General features: G+C 47.5%; 1 long non-coding RNA gene across 2 annotated transcripts; it reads right to left on the reverse strand.

The window, feature by feature from the left end:
- Positions 1-3,799: 3,799 nt before the first annotated feature.
- LOC123187345 (uncharacterized) lies at positions 3,800-7,883 on the reverse strand. Of its 2 annotated transcripts, none has more exons than XR_006493901.1 (5): positions 7,360-7,883; positions 5,983-7,193; positions 4,780-4,905; positions 4,529-4,584; positions 3,800-4,106 (listed from the first exon to the last, which is right to left on the reverse strand). It is a non-coding gene; the product is annotated as an uncharacterized lncRNA (long non-coding RNA). The 2 variants fall into 2 exon arrangements; XR_006493900.1 differs by having other exon boundaries at positions 5,983-6,189; positions 7,360-7,875.
- Between the last annotated feature and the right edge of the window lie 12,347 nt (positions 7,884-20,230).

Consider the following 20,230-nt stretch of genomic DNA (forward strand, 5'->3'; position numbering starts at 1 on the left):
GGTGGTGGTGCGTGCGTACCGAAGAGCTCGATGATGATGGGGGCGAAGCCGTTGAGCGTGATGATGTCCTCGGATGCCGTCCTCAACGCCGCCTCTCCTCGGCATCGCACTCATCTTGGGGAACCCGTGGAGATGCCTTCCCCGCGTGTGGAGCTAGTCCGGCGACGCCGCTGAAGAGGCCGTCGCCACCAGGGCCGGTCCTGAGATTTCGGGGGCCCGGGACGAACTAAGAATTGGGGGACCTTAATATACAAGTCATTATAATATAAGTATATATATAAATTTATCTAAAAAATTGTGCATATATAAATTACTATCAGTAACACTTCAATGCATCTAACATCAGTATGCGTATCAAATAATTTATATATATTACCTTAAAAATTTCCCAGAGCCACTTACATTGTTATCGCCGGTGTTGGTGTTGATATTTTCTTCTTGCTGATCAGAGTCCGAATTTCCATTAGTCTGTTGCTCTTCCACTATGGCAACCATCGCCAACGCATCATCTGGGTTTGTCGAAGTAGTGGAAGCACCAATATTAGTCGGCCACTTGAGAAATTTGTGAATACCCGCACGTTGTGCGTGTGTCAATTTCTCCACTTCCTTCTTTTTCCTTTTGCTGCTACCTGATAATTCCTCTTACTGGAGGACTTCATAATAACACACACACAATGCTGAAAATTAAAAAAAATGGTTCTATCAATTATTGAACATTGCCGGCTATGCATAAAAGGAATCAAAGGAACTTTTTTGTATCAGTATTATATGAATATACCTCAATACGTGATGGAGTGATGATCAAACTTCAGTGCGTGTGCGTATACAATACAATACACAGGGGATTGCACAGCGCCTAGAGTCTGCAAAGGATTGAGAAGAGAACAATTGAGCAAATGCCAAAGGGGGCCCCGGAATTGAAATCAGCGGCGAACATATGCAGAATACGAAGGAAATTACCAAGCGGCGGCGAGGCGGGAGTGCGTGCGTGTACGGCGGCGTCGGCAGACAGCAGCTACGGCTGGGACCTGGGCGTTGCGTGACTCCACGTGATGGAAGAGTCGAATAGAACAGAAAGGGAATCCTCAGGCCGCTGATTTTTTTTTGAACAACAAACGGCGCTCGAAGCGCCAAATTCATTTCAGCTCAGAAACAGTGTACAGCGTGAATTACAAACTCCTGAACCTGAAAATTTGAGAGAAGAGACACCACAGGACAGGAACTATGTCTATGAGCTGAAGCGAAGCAAAAACTTGAGGTTCAACCCTAGAATGAAGAACCTAATAAGCTACATTGTGTGCTATGCCATTAATTTCCCTAGAAATGTGAAACACTCGAGGTTGCAAGCTGTTAGCATGCTTGAAGAAATCAGCCAAAGGCTTCCTGATGCTCCAAGGGGTGGTAGATTCCACAATCTTGCCGGTAGCAGCCACCAAAGATAAAGAGAGGCAATCCATGAGAAAGGTTGGCTGAAGAATATTGAGCTTACTAGCCACTTGAGCTGCAAAAGAAAGAGCCAGAGCTTCTGCATGTAGAGGAGAAGTAGTGGGAGGAGCTAATGCTTGAATTTGCACATTGATTTCAAAACGATCTTGAGGCAAAACAAGATAGACTCCTATTCCAGTAGCAACTGCTCCCTGTAATAGACCAGGAACTTTTGAACTTCTGAAAGTAGCGTCAGAAAATATTTTGGTCCCCGTAATGAGCAAATCCGACTTAAGAGTTCGACCCTGCGTAGGAAGATGATCAGGAGGATAAAGAACTTGTGGCATCACCTGCATCTTAGAGAAATGAGGCAAGTCATTATAAGAATCAGAGGACAAGGCCATAGCAGCAATGTGCACATGATGAGGAAGAGCGTTTTTCCTGTCAAAAAGAAAATCATTTCTAGCCTTCCAAATACACCATAAGAAATTAAGAATGTTAGAGATAGAACCATTAGGATGTCCCATTTGAAGCAAGGCAATAAGGATAGAATGCATGGAAGTATGACCTTGGATTAAAACATCAGACCTAATAAACCAAGGATAGTCAAACCAAGCCGCACGAGCAAAGGGACAAAGAAAAAATAAATGGGATTCATCCTCCCGATGGCCACACCTACAAAAGTTTTTTGATATATGAACAGAGAATCGACTAGCTCGCAAACCTGTAGGCAATGCCCTTCTAAGAAGCCTCCACGCAAAAGTTTGTACCCTAGGCAAAACCTGTTTTTGTTTCCAAACCATCTTGAGAAGATTCTTCAATTCCAAAGGAAAAACAGAAGGAGCATTTCTGGGAACTGCATGAATGTCCTGCAAACAAAGCTTATAAGCAGATTTGGAAGAACAAATGCCATTCGGAGTGAGATCCCAACAAAGCAAGTCTGGACCATCATCATTGATAATATCAGTTTGGAGAATAATTGAGGCCATAGGTTGCTGGAAAAGTAAATGAACAAGCTCATTATTCCAAAAAATTTGTCCAGGGAGCCAAAGATCCTTAACTAAAGAAGGATATCTAAAGCCCGGTTCTTGAATAATGAGATGATCATGAATGGAAGTCCAAAGGGTGCACCAAGGCGTGCTCCAAATAGAGATATTACCTTGAGTTAATTGGTAAAAAGAATGAGCTTTCAATTTAGGAATCATTTTTAATACCGAAGCCCAAAAAGCAGATTTAGGAGCAGAAGAATGAGCAACCCAGATGGAGGAGTCATGAAAATATTTAGCCTTAAGAACTAAATACAGCTGAGAAAAAGGGATTTAGCAATTCTCCAAGCAGCTGCAAAAACAAGACTCTCATTGATAGCCTTCAAATTTCTTATGCCCAGTCCACCTTCTTCTTTAGAATTGCATATGTCTTTCCATGCACGAAGACAAAGACTCCTTGTAGAATCATTCTCCCTAACACCTGTCCACCAGAAATTTCTAATGACAGCAGTGAGCTTTGCAATAAACTTCTTTGTGAACAAGATGTTAGCCATATAATAAACAGGAATAGCAGAGAAAACAGAGCGAATCAATTCAAGCCTCGCAGCATGAGAAAGCATATTGGCTTTGTAAGCAGGCAATTTATTCATAAATTTATCAAGAACAAAGTTATAGGCGGCGGTTCTATTTTTAGCAGGAAGAATAAGCGGATGACCAAGATGAGTGAAATTGGTATCCATGGAGGAAACAGGAAAAACTTGCTTAATCTCCTGCCTTGTAGGTTGACTAACTCGAGAACTAAAAAGAATGGCAGATTTGGCCCAGTTTGGAGTTTGACCTGAAATAGAACAAAAGTGGTGAATGAGCTGAGCCATAGCAGTGGCTTCCTGAATAGTGGCTTGACCACAAACCAACAAATCATCTGCAAACAACAGAGAATGACACTACACCACAACACCAATGCAATGGCACATAATCTGCCGGGAGAACACCATTAAGAGGGCAGATAAACTGCCGCGAGAGAGATTTTCCCGACAGATAGGACTGCCACGTCAACGGCTGCCAGGGATTACTTGTCCCGGCAGATAAATAATCCCCGGAAGTTTTTCTGCCCCGACCATTTTATCTGCCGGCAGTTTACTTTCACCCGGCAGAATCATAGTGGCTAGCAACTGCAGTTTACCGGCAGTTTCACTGCCTGCGCAAGCACATTTACCCGGCAGGTAATATGCCATCACGTGCTTTTTCACAAGCAATCAAAATTATTCTATGTGCAATATCCCTGATTAAATATCCAATCATTATGTTCAAACAGTCAGGACAGATCACACAACTTACACATACGTTCAATCAGATTACATGTAAGACCTCATGCAATAACATAAATAGACGAAAAACATATGTTTTTAACACATGCATGAACCGTACATATATAGACATTATATGCCTCAAAATGCAAAGTACATATGTTTAAGGTAAAGAAATCATGCCACGCAACCAAAATTGGCATACAATGGCTTGTCTGCTGAAACAACCACCAAAATGAGCAGTGTAAAACTTGTCAATATCTGGAGGTTCAACAAACAAGACATATTACATATATATCATCACTCCAGCAACTTGTCAGACCTTCAAAACCTCCAGAGCAACTTGTAGATCTTCCAAACCTCCATCAACTTGTGTATCTTGAGAAACCTGCAACAAATCGGAAACTCAGAAAATGGTGCTATCGTTTCAAATTTTAAATCAACATATTAAAGATTTTGATGTGCTGCAGTTTAACGTCAGCATATAACTCTTCTGAATGTTATGCACTTCATCATCACAACAAGTAGTGATTATTACGTACATAATTAGATCAAGCAGAAATTATTTGCGCTTCACATACAAAATCTTCCATGGGCAAATATGACAAAACAAGAATGTGTAACATTGTTGCTTGCTTCACTAAACTGTATAGTCCAAGCTCATCCAAGAAATAGATTGCACTAATTTTATCAGTAAACTTTCAGATCTGATATGAAAGTCAACCTAGAACAAAAGAAAGAATCCACAAAACAAATTTGAAAAACCAGAGGACTGTACAGCAAAAAATCAAAGTTGAAGATGCATATTACCTCCTCAACTTGCTTGTGGTCACATTACTGCATTTGCTAGACTTATCCACTTGCACCTGCATACATACAAGCGGACTTTTAAGGTGTAAAAATAAATTGAGAGCAAGCATTGAGCATGCAAAAAAAATTTGTAACCACCCAAGCCAGGGTAAAATTTTGTGCCTGGCCAAATATTTGGCATCGTGGATCTGGGCACAAAACAAGCACATTGATAGATCATTAATGCATGATATGGTTAAGATTTTACATACCTTAAATTAGTCTTTCAGCTGCTCTTTGAGGCCCATAACATGAGGGATGATAATTTGGATCAGCGGAAACTGTTCAGGGATGCCAAAAGAATCTCGAGACAGTAAAATGTATCAACTCAGAGGTAACTGGCAATTTAGAGGCAAGTGCATTATTAACAAGCTGCTAACAAAATCCTGAGAACAAAGGGTGTATCTTAGGTTTAACTGAATGCAGACATTCACAGTAACTATGGTGGCCTTGGTCAAGCATATTGCAAAACAACACCTATCTGAAACTAGCTGAAATATAGTTAAGTGTTAACTGATTTTGCTGGTAACCAGAAATCTGTTTATATGAAGAAACTTGTTGAAACCTAGTTAAGTGTTAACTGATTTTTCTTGTAACCAGAAACCTGAAATTGGCTTTGACTAGAACTAGTTGAAACATGAAGCGCAAAACTTGTAGAAACCCATATATCCCAGTTCCATATGTGTTCCCTGGAAACTCCCGGATTTTTAATGACTTTGAGCGAATTTGCGTGCCGGAGGATATGGGAACAGAATTGATAGCAAAGTTTGACAGGAACCTGCGTGAATAATCCATTAATCATCATGCCCCGATCGGTCGGTTCGGTACTCGGTTTTGAACCGAACAGGCCGAACAGTTTGCGGGATGTGATGGCGGGATGGGATGGCGGATGGGATGGCTGCTATACTTTTGTCTCGGCGGGGCTAGATAACAACACGTGTTATGCTCAAAGAAAAAAAATACATGAGGTGAGCGAGACAACAGGCAACAACAAACAGTACCTAGGTTCACTAAAAAAAGCTGGCGGGCGTCCTGTACGTGTGACGAGAATCAGGGGGGCAGCCGGCCAGCCTACGGCACTGTTTTCCACTCATCACATTAACACGCCATCTCATCAATACAATTGATTTTTTGTTTGTTGGCTGGCAACACAGAGCGAACAAATGGGAACTAATTTATGGAAGACGCACGAGACAGTTAGTGGTGGGCCTCGGTGCTTCGGTCAATTCGGTTGCCTGACTGTGCATACATACACATGCCAAGCAAAATCTCGGTTCATATGTTTACTGCAGTTTTATTTGCATGAAGCATATAAGAAACGAAATGCTAAATAAGTTTCAATGTTCTGAAATAGCAGCAAACATGTATCCAAAAGAAAAATACTGAATCTAAGACTTAACTACCAAGATTATTACCTCCTCAGCTTGCTTGTGGTTGCGTACTCGTGTTGCTGGTTTTGCCATGAACTTATAAGTCACTCTCAGCTGCATATATAGAAGCAAAGACTTTTAAGCTATCAACCATAATAGTCATTGGTAAATATATAATCAGAAGAGCATAAGCTTATGTGCTTGTATGGAGTAGTCGACGCTGCTTGGTGGAGAGGACAAACAACAGGCATACTGCTCACAAAACAAAAAATCCAAAATATTATTTCAGTGAAAGCATCAAATGAAAATTAGGGAACAGTTTGTAAGAATTACATATAGGAGAAAAGAGCATGGTACTCAGCTAGCCCCACGACCCAATTCTTCAAAAAAAAATCTACTTAGGAGCATAGCTCCCAATTTCCATTACTGAAAACATCACATGTCTCAAGTTCGTCCCCCTCCAGGGGTACCTCAAAACATCAGAAACTAAGCCACACACAGCAGCACTACTACCAAACTAGACGCAGAACCTAAACAACGAGCATCCAAATGTTCTAATTACCAGCAACAAAACAATAGTCTTATATTACTCGTGGCCCTACATGACAAGGTACTGTACTACCAGGGTTATATTACTTGCACGTGGCACTGCAAGTAGGCCTTTTCTGAAATCTGAACCACAAGCACATCTTAAGCTATTTACCATCTCTGTGAACGTAGCTATGGATGAATTTGTTCTTAAGTGTTAAGCTAAATAAAAAAAGTTTTAAGAACAGGGGATCTGGCAATTCAGTAAGTCATGATGCCATGGAATTTCCAGTAGGGGCGACGGTACAAACCAATTGCTCTCATTTTACTCTAGAAAAATAAATTATCAGACATATGTTTTTCAATTCAATAATAAAGGTTGCAACAATTGAAGGGATTTCTACTATGATAGACAACTACTGATCATTAAATTCCAGAATCACATGACTGGGAGCAGTGGCAAACTGGCAATAGAAAATTATGGAAGAAAATTCCAGATCAAACCCCATATATCTATTTTCATAGAACTAACACATTCACTAGTTAAAACTATTAAACTCTAGAAGCGTTACTTCACTTTCAGTCTACATTTGCAGAAAAAAAAATATACAGAAAGAAGTTCTCTAGCTATATTTGCAGCACGACCTTGAAACTTAATTTCCCAAAGCTTGCATGTAGTACCCCTACTGGGATTCACTGATTTAGTATGTAGTTGAAGCATCCATTTGCTGCAATGGAAGATCTCTTCACCATAAGCAAAACTTGCTCGGATGACAAAGCTAGTCTTTATCTTCAGAGCTGTAGTGTCATATAAACTCAAACACTTTCTGAAGTCGTTCTAGTTACTGCTCAGAAGAAAAAAGGAACAGAAGTTTGCAAAGATTGAAATCTCACCGGCCAAGTGCTCTCCGTGAGCAAGGAGGCGGCGCTGCACCTGGGGGAGGATGTAGAGGAGGTGGAGCTTCTCGAGAGAGGGGCCGTACAGGAAGGCCCGCTGCTCGGGTGAGGGAAACAGGAGGCGACCCAACTTAGTGCTCAGGGAAGGATGCTCGTGGAGGAGGAGGCCCTGCTCGGGGGAGAAAGCTTGAGGAGGAGGAGGCCTGCTCGGCGGAGGAAACCTGTGGAGGAGGTCGTTGTTGTGGTGGGGATGGAGGGCGGTCGGCGGCTTTCCTCTGGAGGAAGCAGGCGCTGGGTGCGCGGGGGATGGGAACGAAGCGACGAAGGGTTTCCTTGGTAGAGAAGGGTGCTCGGCGACGACTAGGCGGTCGGCGGCGATGTGTTTGGGGACGAAGCCGGCGCTGCGGTCGAGTGGTTGGTGGTGGCGGCGGCGGTGTGGTAGGGGTTGAGGGTTAGGTTTTGGAAGATTTGGGGAAGAACTGCTCAGGGGCTCAGGGCGACGAGCCGACGACCAAAGGAACCTTTCGATCTCGCGCGCCCTTTCTCCTGCGCAAGCGCGCTCGGCCCAATTGTTTTTTTAGAAACGGCCCAGTTACTTTGGTTACGCGTGGCATACAAGTTCCCGGCACACAACAAGCCGCAGTTTAGTTGGGCCGGCAGATAGGATGACCTGCCAAGTGGACATCGTTGCCGGCAGTTCGTGTGCCCTCGTTTGTTAACTTCTCCCAACAGTTTCTCTGCCGGTAAGTAATTCTCCCGGCAGTTGTTCAATTCCTGGCAGTTTCTTTGCCCTTGGTCGGGTATTTCTCCCGGTAGTTAACTGCCCCTAATTAGGTGTTGTGGTGTAGTGTGAATAGAAGGGCAATTTGGTCCAAGCGAAATTCCTTGAAGATTTTGAGCAGCAAGAGCTTCATTGAGAGCAATAGACAATTCATTGATAACAATAACAAACAAATAAGGCGACATGGGACAGCCTTGACGAATGCCTCTGAAACTTCTAAATTTATGTGAAGGCTGCCCATTAACAAGCACAGAGAAAGTAGGAGAAGAAATGCACGAATGCACCAAATTAATGAAATGACGATGCAGCCCTTTACGTGCAAGCGCAGACACAATGAAGTTCCACTCTAAACGATCAAAAGCTTTAGCCAGATCTATTTTTAGCATGAAAGCATGATGATTCCACGAAGCAAGAGAGAAAGAGTGAGTAATCTCTTGAGCAATAATAATGTTGTCACTAATTCTTCTACCCTCAATAAAGGCTTGCTGATCAGGATCAATATAGTCCGGAAGATGAGGCTTAATTCTATTAGCTAGCGATTCCGCAATGATTTTATAGACAACATTACAAAAGCTAATGGGACGAGAATCCATAGGAACCTGAGGAACTAACTTCTTTGGGATTAGAGCAATATTAGTATCATTAATGTGGGGAGGTAAAATACCAGTTTGATAAATGTTAATCACAAGTTGAGTGACCTCCTCCCCTATCCAATCCCAAGCAGCCAAATAAAATTCCACATTAAAACCATCTGGACCTGGAGAAGCGTTCAACTTCATCTCTTTAAGAATCTGCAAAAGTTCATTTTTATCAGGAAGAAAATAAGTAGGATCCAAAGAATTGACAGGCAAGTGAGTATTGAGAAAAGGTCTTCCAATGTCATTGTTAGGCGAGGAGAAGATGTATCTAAAGTAGTTGACAAAAGTATTAGTGATAGCACTAGGCTTAAAATGAATCACATCATTCTCATCCTTAACAGAACAAACAGTATTCCTTTTTCTACTTTTGATCACGGCCCGGTGAAAATTTTTAGTATTGCGATCACCAGCCGTGGCCCAACCCTTTTTACTTCTTTGTTTGTAAAACTGATTAAGTTTGGAAAGAGTTTGTTCATACCTAAGAGTGAGAGAGCCTTCCAAAGTATGATTTTGTTGCTGCAAAGGAAGCTTCTGAATCTGATTGATACTTGATTCAAGTTCCAAAAGTTCTTGCTGAAGATGCTTTTTCTTCTTGCACCACTTTTTACCGAAAAAGGCTTTCGCCCCGCTTTATATATAAAGCAAATGCCCAAGCCAACATCCAACAAGGTTCAAGAACACACACGCACACACACGAAAGTTCCAGAAAAATAAGTAACGAAAGGGTTAGTGCTGAGGGCACAGCTCAACAAGCCCTAAAAGAAAAACAAAAAGGCACACACGCTGGGAGAGACAAAGTGTCTAGTCTGGCTCCGGAGGTGGCGGGGGGAGCGGGGGCGCCAGGCGGAGGGCCATCGAACGAAGGTCGGCGAGGAGGGTGCTGATGACGTCCCGGTCCTGTGGGCGGCTAAGAGGCTGCCAGAGCTGCAAGTAATCACACAATTTAAAGATGGAGTCAGTAGCACGCCGGAGAGGCACCTTCTGGATGACTAGCTTATTGCGGACAGTCCAAAGCGTCCAGGCAATGAGCCCCACGCAAACCATCTAATATGCCTGTAGCGAGGGGGGATGCCTGAATTTCCGCGAGCAGGTCAGGAATGTTGGTATTGTGCCACTGGCCCCCAACCGTTTCGCGGAAACAGGACCAAAGGAACTGTGCCGTGTAGCACGAGAAGAAGATGTGGTTGGTATCCTCTACCATGCCGCACATGGGGCTCATCCCATCCCCAGGTCCATGGCGTTTAAGGACCTCCACGCCGGACGGGAGGCGGCCGCGGATCCATTGCCACAGGAAAAACCTGATTTTTAGGGGCAGGCGGATGTCCCAAATCAAACTGAAGGGCTCGGGGGCCGTCGATGGAGCGATAGCCGCGTATAGGGATCTTGTGGAGAAGCGGCCGGAGGGTTCCAGTCGCCAGGATATGGCATCCGGAGAGTCGGTAACGTCAATCGGCAGGAGGGCGATGTCTTGGAGTAGGGCATCCCACGCCGCAATCTCAAGGGGGCCGAAGGGGCGGCGGAAAGCGAGGCGCCCTAAGTCAATAAGGGCCGTCTCAACAGAGACCCGAGGGTCTACAACAATGTCAAAGAGGACTGGAAATCGGGCAGCTAGGGGGGTGTCTCCCAGCCATCTATCAAGCCAGAACAGGGTCGAGGACCTAGTACCCACCGAGATGGAAGTGCCAATGCGCAAAATAGGCAGCAGCTGGACGACGGCTTGCCAAAACTGGGAGCCGCCAGAGCGCTGACAAAATGCGAGAGGTTGTCCACGCAGGTACTTGTTCTGGATTATCGTAAGCCAGAGACCTCCATCTCCATTGGCAATGCGCCAGAGCCAACGTGTCAGGAGGGCAATGTTCATGCGCTGGGAGGACAAAATCCCAAGACCACCCTGGTCCTTGGGTTTGCATATATCTGGCCAGCTGACCATGTGGTACTTCTGCTTATCCCCATCGTCGGCCCAATAGAATCTGGATTGGTATTTGGCAATCTCCTGGTGCAGGGTTTTATGGAGGCTATAGAAGCTCATGAGAAACCAAAGGAGGCTAGCAAGCGAAGAGTTGATAAGTATCACACGTGCCGCCTTAGATAGCCAGCGCCCTTTCCAAGGCTCAACGCGGTGTTGCATACGGGTCACCGTGGGGCGAAGATCAGCCACGGTGAGGCGCGTATCACTAATGGGGATCCCCAGATAGGTCGTGGGGAAAGAACCCAGCCGACAGTTTAGTCGGTTAGCGATGTCCTGTGCTTCCTCCACGGGGAGCCCGAGGATCATCACTTCGCTCTTGTCGAAGTTAATGGTTAGGCCTGACATTTGTTGGAAGCACAGGAGGAGGAACTTCAGGTTAGTAATATCTAGTGCGGATCCCTCAACCATTATAATGGTATCATCCGCATATTGTAGGAGGGAGATGTCGTGGTTCTAACTCTGACAGTGATGTAGGGGGGTGTGTATGGAGAGGCTAGATCTTAGCTATGGAGGAGTTGTAAGCACACGAGGATTACGAGTTCAGGCCCTTCTCGGAGGAAGTAACAGCCCTACATCTCGGTGCCCGGAGGCGGTCGATTGAATTATGCGTGTGTGAATAACAGGGGTGCGAACCCCTCATACTGAGGAGGGGGGTGGCTTATATAGAGTTCGCCCGCCCTCTCCTGCCCTCAGTAATGCAGGGTTTAAGGTACATTTAAGGTTGGGCGTTACTGGTAACGCCCCTAATAAAGTGCTATAATGACCATAAAGACTACTTAATAGCCGACCGTTTGTCTGTGGAGTGACTTTAGGTCTCCTAGCAGTCGAGTGGTTAGCTTCATGGTCGAGTGATAGCTTCTTGGTCGAGTGTCTTGAACCAGTCGAGTGGGATACCTTCAAGTCGATTGAAAGGTGACTTCTTCTAGGGATGTCCTTGGGTAGGGCTCTTTGGACAGGTCCGTGCCCCTACCCTAGGTACATGTCTTCATCATTAGCCCCCGAATGGATCGAGGTTAGAGTGGGGAAAGAGTTGGAGATCTTTCCGACTGGTTCTTTGGGCTACATGAGTGCCTCGTTTTGGGTCAATCGTCACGGATGACGTCATCAACCTCTTTCAGTCGCCTTGATCCATTCCAGGCCTTTCGTCGAGTGAATTTCTTTACTTGTGACATACCGAGCGTCGGCGCAAGCGGGGTCTTCTGTTTTGACAAGTTGTTCTGCAGCCCGCGGATGTCGCGGGATTCGGATTTCGGGAAGCGTGCGGGATGGGAGCGGTCGCAGTAATCGAAAGCAATAAAGCGGAAGCTCCTCGATTTCCGCACCACCTTTTTCTCCACGTACTGCGCGCGCGTCTGCTGCGGGATTTGACTGGATAGCCTGGGCCTACCAGTCAGCCACTCGGGAGCGGCCCCTTATAAGTTGCCGGCTTGGGGTTTCCAAACAGTTTGCTCTCTTCTTCCTCTCTCCCTTCGCAAGTTCCTCCGCCACCTCCGCTCTCACCCTAGCGCCGCAGGCACGTGCGAGATTTGCCGGCGACGATGGCGAAGGACAAGACATCCGCTCTGAAGCGCGCGAAGAAGGCGGCAACACAGGGGAAAGGGAAGAGGTGTGCTCGGGGCGGATCTTCCTCAAGGTCTGCTCTGCCCCGAGGCTGGATCCAGGGCGACTGGATGCCATCGGTGATCCGGCAAGAAGATCTCGACGACATGGTCAAGGGGGGAGTCATTCCCCACGAAGCTGCGCGTCTCCCGAGGAGAGAGATCGAACCCCAACCTCGCGACGGTGAGTGTGTACTCCTAGCCACCCATATCGACCGCGGGTTCTCTCTGCCGCCCCATCCTTTTTCCAGAGCTTTCTGAACTTCTTCGGAGCGCAGCTCCACCACTTCACTCCCAACTCCATCGTATATCTTGCTGCTTTCATTTCCATGTGTGAGGGTTTCTTGGGTTGCCGCCCCCATCAGGGACTCTTTAAGCACATCTTTACCTGCCGTTCTCAATCGGTCAAGAAGGCCAAGTCGAGTGACGAAAGGACGCATGTGATCCAGCTGTGCGGGGGCCTAGCGATCCAGACGAGGGGAAAGAGTTGTTTTCCATCTATCACTTTTCCGGAGTCGGTCCGCGGTTGGCAGGCGACCTGGTTTTACTGTCAAGACAGGCGACCCCAGGACAGTCGATTGGTCTTCCCCCTTTCTCTCTCGACCGAGCTGAAAAACCAGCTTCTCTGAAAGTGACGCCGGAGGAAAAGGCCCAAGTCAAAGTGCTGGCTGGTCGAGTGGTTGAGCTTGTCCGTGAGGGCGTGACTGGTATGGGCTTGCTGGAGGTCTTCCTCCGGAGGCGCATCCAACCGCTCCAGGCTCGTGACGACCCGATGTGGCTGTACTCGGGTCTCGATGACACCACTCGGATCCACCCGGAGGAGGTCACTGACGAGATGCTGGAGGGGTGGCTTTCGAGCATCAGGGGGAACAAAGACAACCCCCGAGGAGCCAGGAGGGTAATTCCACTCGACAAATCGTATGACGTGGACCAGGTATGTCTTTATGCTCCCGACTAAGATCTTGTTTTCTTCATTGGTCTTCTTTGAGTTGGTCGATTGACTTTTGTCTTGTCTGTTGTTTTCCAGGCGACTACTGAGATGTACTCGACGCCCAATGGGGCACAGGAGCCGACCGAGGAAGGGGAGGCGAGCGGAGGTGAGAGCGGAGGCGATCAAGGCGAGTGGGAGTCCGACGGTGAAGGAGAGGGAGACGACGACGTCGACTCCAGCGAAGAGGAGGAGGAGGAGGTTGAACCCCCCCCCCCCCGCCCGGAGAGGCGATCCAAGATCACACACGATCTAGCGCGGGAACGTGGCAAGGCGACTGCTCCTGTTGGGTAGTCGTCGAAACGCCCTCGGACCTCTTCTCCTACGCCGACTGGAAAGGCTCCCAAGCACCCAGGTGCGACGCCGTCCAAGCCGCCCAAGGCTCTGCCCAAGATGAAGATGGTTGTCCCTACCATTTCTGGGTAATAATAAAACTTGTTTTCCTTTGCCGACCGTGGATAGATCCTTGGTCGATTCATTGAGCCAACTGACTGACTTTCGAGATTTGCAGCGCTGCTACTTCTGAGATCTCCGCCAAGGACGACGACCAAGAGATGGAGGATGCTGTTACCTCCAACCCTGGTACGATTATTGATGTTCTGCTTTGAGTCGACTGGACATTTATTGCAACTCTGGTCGATTGAATTTTTTCCTTGTAGCTCCTCCTCATGTTATCGACCTCCCGGATGACGACGACAACGAACCGCTGAGAGTGAGGAGGAATAGGAGGGAGTCGGCTGACAAGACCCCCCAATCTGCTCTGGCGTCTAAGGCCGTAGCTTGGGATGGTGGTGACAGCACTCGGGCTTCCGTGACTTTCGCCATTCCTCTGACGAGCGTGCGGCCCTCGACGTTGACTGCGGATTCGCCTTCGCTTTTTGCCACGTACCCCGTCCTTGAGGACCAAGCGGCTGCTACAAAAGAGGCTATACGCCAGGCGGGGATCATGATGGAGCAAGTGAACGTGGCTCGGGAGGCCAGCCAAGCAGCTTATGACGCGAGTTCGGCTCTTCAGAGTAACGTCCAGGTCAGTCGACTCAACACTTGGTTTGTTACGATATGCTGTTTGAAGAATCTCTTTTCCGAAGATCTTTGTATCTGTACACCCACTGGGTGTGTCTGCCAATTCTTTGGACGAGTGGGGGCACGCTAAGTGCACCCACTGGGTGTAGTCCCCGAGACTACGGTGGACTGTTGGCAGTCGACTGTAGTCTCTACTTTGTGTTGCTGTAGCTGTATTTCTTCACTCGGTCTGGTCAGGCCATGTCGAATGGAACTGTATCCGGTCGACTGCGGGCAGTCGACTTTTTTTTCCAGTGGGGGCACGCTGAGTGCACCCACTGGGTGTAGTCCCCGAGACTACTGTCGAATGTTTTTGATTTGGCTGTGGTCTTAGAAACGTCATCATTGTCTCTTAGTTACTCGGAAGCAACTTATCTTGGACGTCTGTCGACTGATTTTTCTTTTTACAGAAATCCTGCGAACTTGTAGCTCGCTATATTGAGTTGGAGAATCAGCAGATCCAGCTCAACCTTAACTTGAAGCTTGCTCAAGAGAACTTGAAGAAGGTGCAAGAAGAAGCCAAAGGTATGGCTGGTGAGGTTCTCCATTCTTGGCGAGTGACTTTTCTTTTTTGTCCATTCTTGATGTTGGCTTCACTCGACGTGCCGTAGATAAACTGGAGGAAGCTCTGAAGAAGAAGGATCAAGATCTTGCAGAGGCACAGAAGGAGGTCTTGGACAAAACGAGGCTTGCTGAAGAGAAAATGGCTTCGGTCGGAACTCTTGAGCAGGAGAACTCCAGACTAAAAGCTGCTCTCGAGGTAGCCAATCAAGAGGTCAGCCGACTGAAGAACGACAACGTGGCTCTACACGACAAGGCGGGTGAGCTGGCGGGGAATAGGAACGATCTAGAGGCTTATCTCGGTGGACTCGCCAAGAAGCTGTTCGTCATGCTCGAAGGTAATTACTCTGCCCCGACTGTCTTGCAGTTACCAAGCCTGTGTAGGGCCACTGTCTTACTTTTGAATCATGTTTGCGGAATTCTGTCAGAACTTTGAAGAGGGGACCAGTCGAGTGGAGCCAGGCTTGGACCCTGCTAACTCTCTTGTGAAGGACGAGGCTGCAATGAACGTGCTCCGTCTGGAGTCTCGTACTGCCAGCGTCGTTGACTATCTGGCTCGGCTGAAAGTTGCGATGTCGCGGATCGACACATCACTCTGGCCTGGGACGACGCTTCAGAACGACCTCGAGTCCCTGATGGCTCGACTTAATGAAGTCCCAGGTCGAGTGGCGGAATGGAAGAAATCTTCTGCTAGATGTGGTGCTGATGTCGCTCTGTCTCTGGTCCGCGTCCATTGTAAGGAGGCGCGAGAAGAAAAGCTGGCCGCCATCCAAGTTGCCAATACCAGGAAGCACAACTTTCAAGACTTCATGGAGACTTTCATTGCCACTGCCACCCGTATTGCCGACGGGATCGACTTGGACGAGTTCATCGCCCCTTCCAGTCCTCCACCTGAGGAATGAAAAAAAATGTATGCTTCACTTTAAATTTGCCTCGGAATGCCGAGTGGATTTGTAACCGTTAAGCTCTGTCGAGCCGAGGGCTCGAGTACTTTGATCTGAGGTCTGGGACCTTTAGGCTTTATCCGAACTTGATTTCTCGTTGAATATCTTCATGGTTTGATTTGTCGAGTGGAACTTGATCTTCACTCGGAATAACCTTGTATTTGTGGCGCAACTCCGAAGGAGAAGGTAGCAGTCGACTTGTGCCTTGTCGTCCTTGCGGATTGGGTTGTGTCCTGTACTTAGGCGAGCACTGGGCTGCAGCTAAGCCCCCGAGTGGGAGGTTTGTTCTCCACTCGGTAGGATTTTTAAACACTTAGGCGAGCACTGGGCTGCAGCTAAGCCCCCGAGTGGGAGGTTCGCTCTCACTCGGTAGGATTTTTAAACACTTAGGCGAGCGCTGGGCTGCAGCTAAGCCCCCGAGTGGGAGGTTTGCTCTCCACTCGGTAGGATTTTTAAATACTTAGGCGAGCACTGGGCTGCAGCTAAGCCCCCGAGTGGGAGGATTGCTCTCCACTCGGTAGGATTTTTTCAAACTTAGGCGAGTGTCTGACTGCAGCTAAGTCTCTAAGTGGGAGAACTTAGGCGAGTACTGGACTGCAGCTAAGCCCCCGAATGGGAGGATTGCTCTCTACTCGGTAGGATTTTTTCAAACTTAGGTGAGTGTCCGACTGCAGCTAAGTCTCTAAGTGGGAGAACTTAGGCGAGTACTGGACTGCAGCTAAGCCCCCGAGTGGGAGGATTGCTCTCCACTCGGTAGGATTTTTTCAAACTTAGGCGAGTGTCTGACTGCAGCTAAGTCTCTTAGTGGGAGAACTTAGGCGAGTACTGGACTGCAGCTAAGCCCCCGAGTGGGAGGATTGCTCTCCACTCGGTAGGATTTTTTCAAACTTAGGCGAGTGTCTGACTATAGCTAAGTCTCTAAGCGGGAGAACTTAGGCGAGTACTGGACTGCAGCTAAGCCCCCGAGTGGGAGGATTGCTCTCTACTCGGTAGGATTTTTTCAAACTTAGGCGAGTGTATGACTGCAGCTAAGTCTCTTAGTGGGAGAACTTAGGCAAGTACTGGACTGCAGCTAAGCCCCCGAGTGGGAGGATTGCTCTCCACTCGGTAGGATTTTTTCAAACTTAGGCGAGTGTCTGACTGCAACTAAGTCTCTAAGTGGGAGAACTTAGGCGAGTACTGGATTGCAGCTAAGCCCCCGAGTGGGAGTCTGGCTCTCCACTCGGTAGGATTTTTTTTCAAACTTAGGCGAGTGCCTGACTGCAGCTAAGTCTCTAAGCAGGAGAACTTAGGCGAGTACTGGACTACAGCTAAGCCCCCGAGTGGGAGTCTGGCTCTCCACTCGGTAGGATTTTTCAAACTTAGGCGAAACGGATTCGCAGCTAAGTCACCCACTGGGGGATTTCGTATGCAAACAAAAGTGACAGCAATTATTGGAACACTTTTGCCTTTGATAAAAATGAACTGCAGAAATTTTTTCTTATTACATCTCGTCCAAGGGAGAACTCAATTGTAAAAGGGGCGGAGCAGTTCCGTGTTCCAAGCTCGTGGCTCGTCGATCTGGCGATCAACATTGTAGAGGTGATACGCTCCATTGTGGAGGACTCTGGTGACGATGAAGGGGCCTTCCCAAGTAGGAGCAAGCTTGTGTGGTTTCTGTTGATCCACTCAGAGGACCAAATCTCCTTCTTGGAAGGCTCGACTCTTGACATTCCTGGCATGGAATCGACGCAAGTCTTGCTGATAAATGGTCGATCTGATCATGGCCATCTCCCTCTCTTCTTCTAGGAGGTCGACTGCATCTTGCCGGGCTTGTTCTGCTTCATCTTCGGTATAAAGTTCGACTCGGGGTGCGTTGTGAAGAAGATCACTCGGCAGCACTACTTCGGCTCCATAAACTAGAAAGAACAGAGTTCTTCCAGTCGACCGGTTCGGGGTGGTCCTCAATCCCCACAGTACTGACGGAAGCTCGTCGACCCAGGCACCTGCCACGTGCTTGAGATCACGCATCAGTCGAGGCTTTAGTCCTTTGAGAATCAGACCATTTGCCCTTTCAGCTTGTCCATTCGACTGGGGATGGGCGACCGATGCGTAGTCGACTCGTGTGCCTTGAGAGGCGCAAAAAGCTCTGAACTTGTCAGAATCAAAGTTTGACCCATTGCCAGTGATGATGCTATGCGGGACTCCATATCTGAATGTTAGCCCTCTGATGAAACTGATAGCAGTACAAGCATCAAGATTCTTGATGGGCTTAGCTTCAATCCATTTGGTAAATTTGTCGACTGCCACAAGCACATGAGTGAAACCGCTCCTGCCTGTTCTCAGTGGACCAACCATGTCCAGTCCCCAGACAGCAAAGGGCCAGACGAGTGGAATGGTCGTCAGGGTTGATGCAGGCTTGTGTGACATGTTGGTGTAGAACTGGCAGCCTCCACACTTGTCGACTATCTATTTTGCCATCTCATTTGCTCTTGGCCAGTAAAATCCCGCTCAGTATGCTTTAGCCACAATGGTCCGAGAGGACGCATGGTGACCACAGGTCCCCGAGTGGATATCATCAAGGATTATCTGACCCTCTTCTGGTGTTATGCACTTCTGACCAATTCCAGTCGCGCTTTCTCTATACAACTGTCCCTTTATGACTGTGAAGGCCTTGGATCGGCGGACGATCTGTCGAGCCTCTTCCTCGTCCTCCGGGAGTTCTTTCCTTAGGATATACGCGATGTACGGTATCGCCTAGTCGGGAGTGATTGCCAAGACTTCCATGATTAGGTTGACCACAGCAGGAACTTCGACTTCAGTCGAATCTGTGGCACTTTTCGGCTGCGGGGCTTCTTCTGTAAAAGGATCTTCTTGGACTGACGGTGAGTGAATGTGTTCCAGGAACACGTTGCTGGGAATGGCTTCTCTCTTGGAGCCTATCTTTGCCAAATCGTCAGCTCCCTGATTTTTCAGTCGGGGGACGCGATGAAGCTCTAACCCCTCGAATTTCTTTTCTAGCTTTCTCACTGCATTGCAATAACCAGTCATAGCCGGACTTCTGACGTCCCACTCCTTCATCACCTGATTAACCACCAAATCTGAGTCGCCATAGACCATGAGGTGACGGACGCCGAGTGAAATGGCCATGCACAACCCATATAAAAGTGCTTCATATTCTGCTTCATTATTGGAGGAATCGAAGTGAATCTGGAGAACGTATCTGAGATTATCTCCTCGGGGGGAGACTAATACTACCCCAGCACCGGAACCATTCAGCATCTTAGACCCATCGAAGAACATGGTCCAGTGCTCTGAGTGAACTTGAGTCGGAAGTTGCTGTTCAATCCACTCGGCGATGAAATCTGCGATTGCTTGGGACTTGATAGCCTTCTTTGCTTCAAACTTGATATCTAAGGGAAGGAGTTCAATCGCCCACTTGGCCACTCGACCAGTTGCATCTCTGTTATGCAGAATCTCCGACAGTGGGGCGTCGCTGACGACTGTAATGGAGTGGTCAGAGAAGTAATGTGCCACCTTCTTCGTGGTCATATAAATCCCATATACAAGCTTCTGGTAGTGAGGGTATCTTTGTTTTGAAGGGGTCAAAACTTCAGACACATAATAGACTGGGCGCTGAACTCTGAAGGCCTTTCCTTCTTCTTCCCGCTCGACCGTAAGTACACTGGTAGAAAAAGGGCCTACAGTCCCGGTTCGTAAGGGCCTTTAGTCCCGGTTCCTAAACCGGGACTAAAGTGTCGGTACTAATGCCCCGACCCTTTAGTCCCGGTTCAATCCAGAACCGGGACTGATGGGCCTCCATGTGGGCAGTGCGCAGAGCCCAGTCAGGAGACCCTTTGGTCCCGGTTGGTGGCACCAACCGGGATCAATAGGCATCCACGCGTCAGCATTTCTGTGGCTGGGTTTTTGTTTTTTTTTGAAAGGGGGGGGGGTTTGGGGGTTTTGGGGGGTTAATTTAGGTGTTTCATATATTGTGTTAGCTAGCTATAATTAATAGAGAGAAGTGTCCTCTCTTATGTCCATGCTTGGTCGATGCTACATATTATACATACGTATAGAGAGGACTAGACACGCTGGCTAGCTAGTAAGCAAACGAAGGAAACAGAAGATCGTGATGAACATATATGCATACAGAGAGAAGTGATATCGACCACCTCTCTTTCTCCAAGAGATTGGTCGAACAACAAGTTCTCTTATATCTATCTGACACTACCAGCTACATATATACAGTAATTATCTCTTACAAATATAATCATACGGACTCAGGGTCAACATAGAATTCTCTGTCTTCAGGGATCACGTGGTCAAGAAAGAATGCCGCCAATTC

The sequence above is a fragment of the Triticum aestivum genome, chromosome 2A (assembly GCF_018294505.1).
Source record: "Triticum aestivum cultivar Chinese Spring chromosome 2A, IWGSC CS RefSeq v2.1, whole genome shotgun sequence".
Classification (NCBI taxonomy): Eukaryota; Viridiplantae; Streptophyta; class Magnoliopsida; order Poales; family Poaceae; genus Triticum; species Triticum aestivum.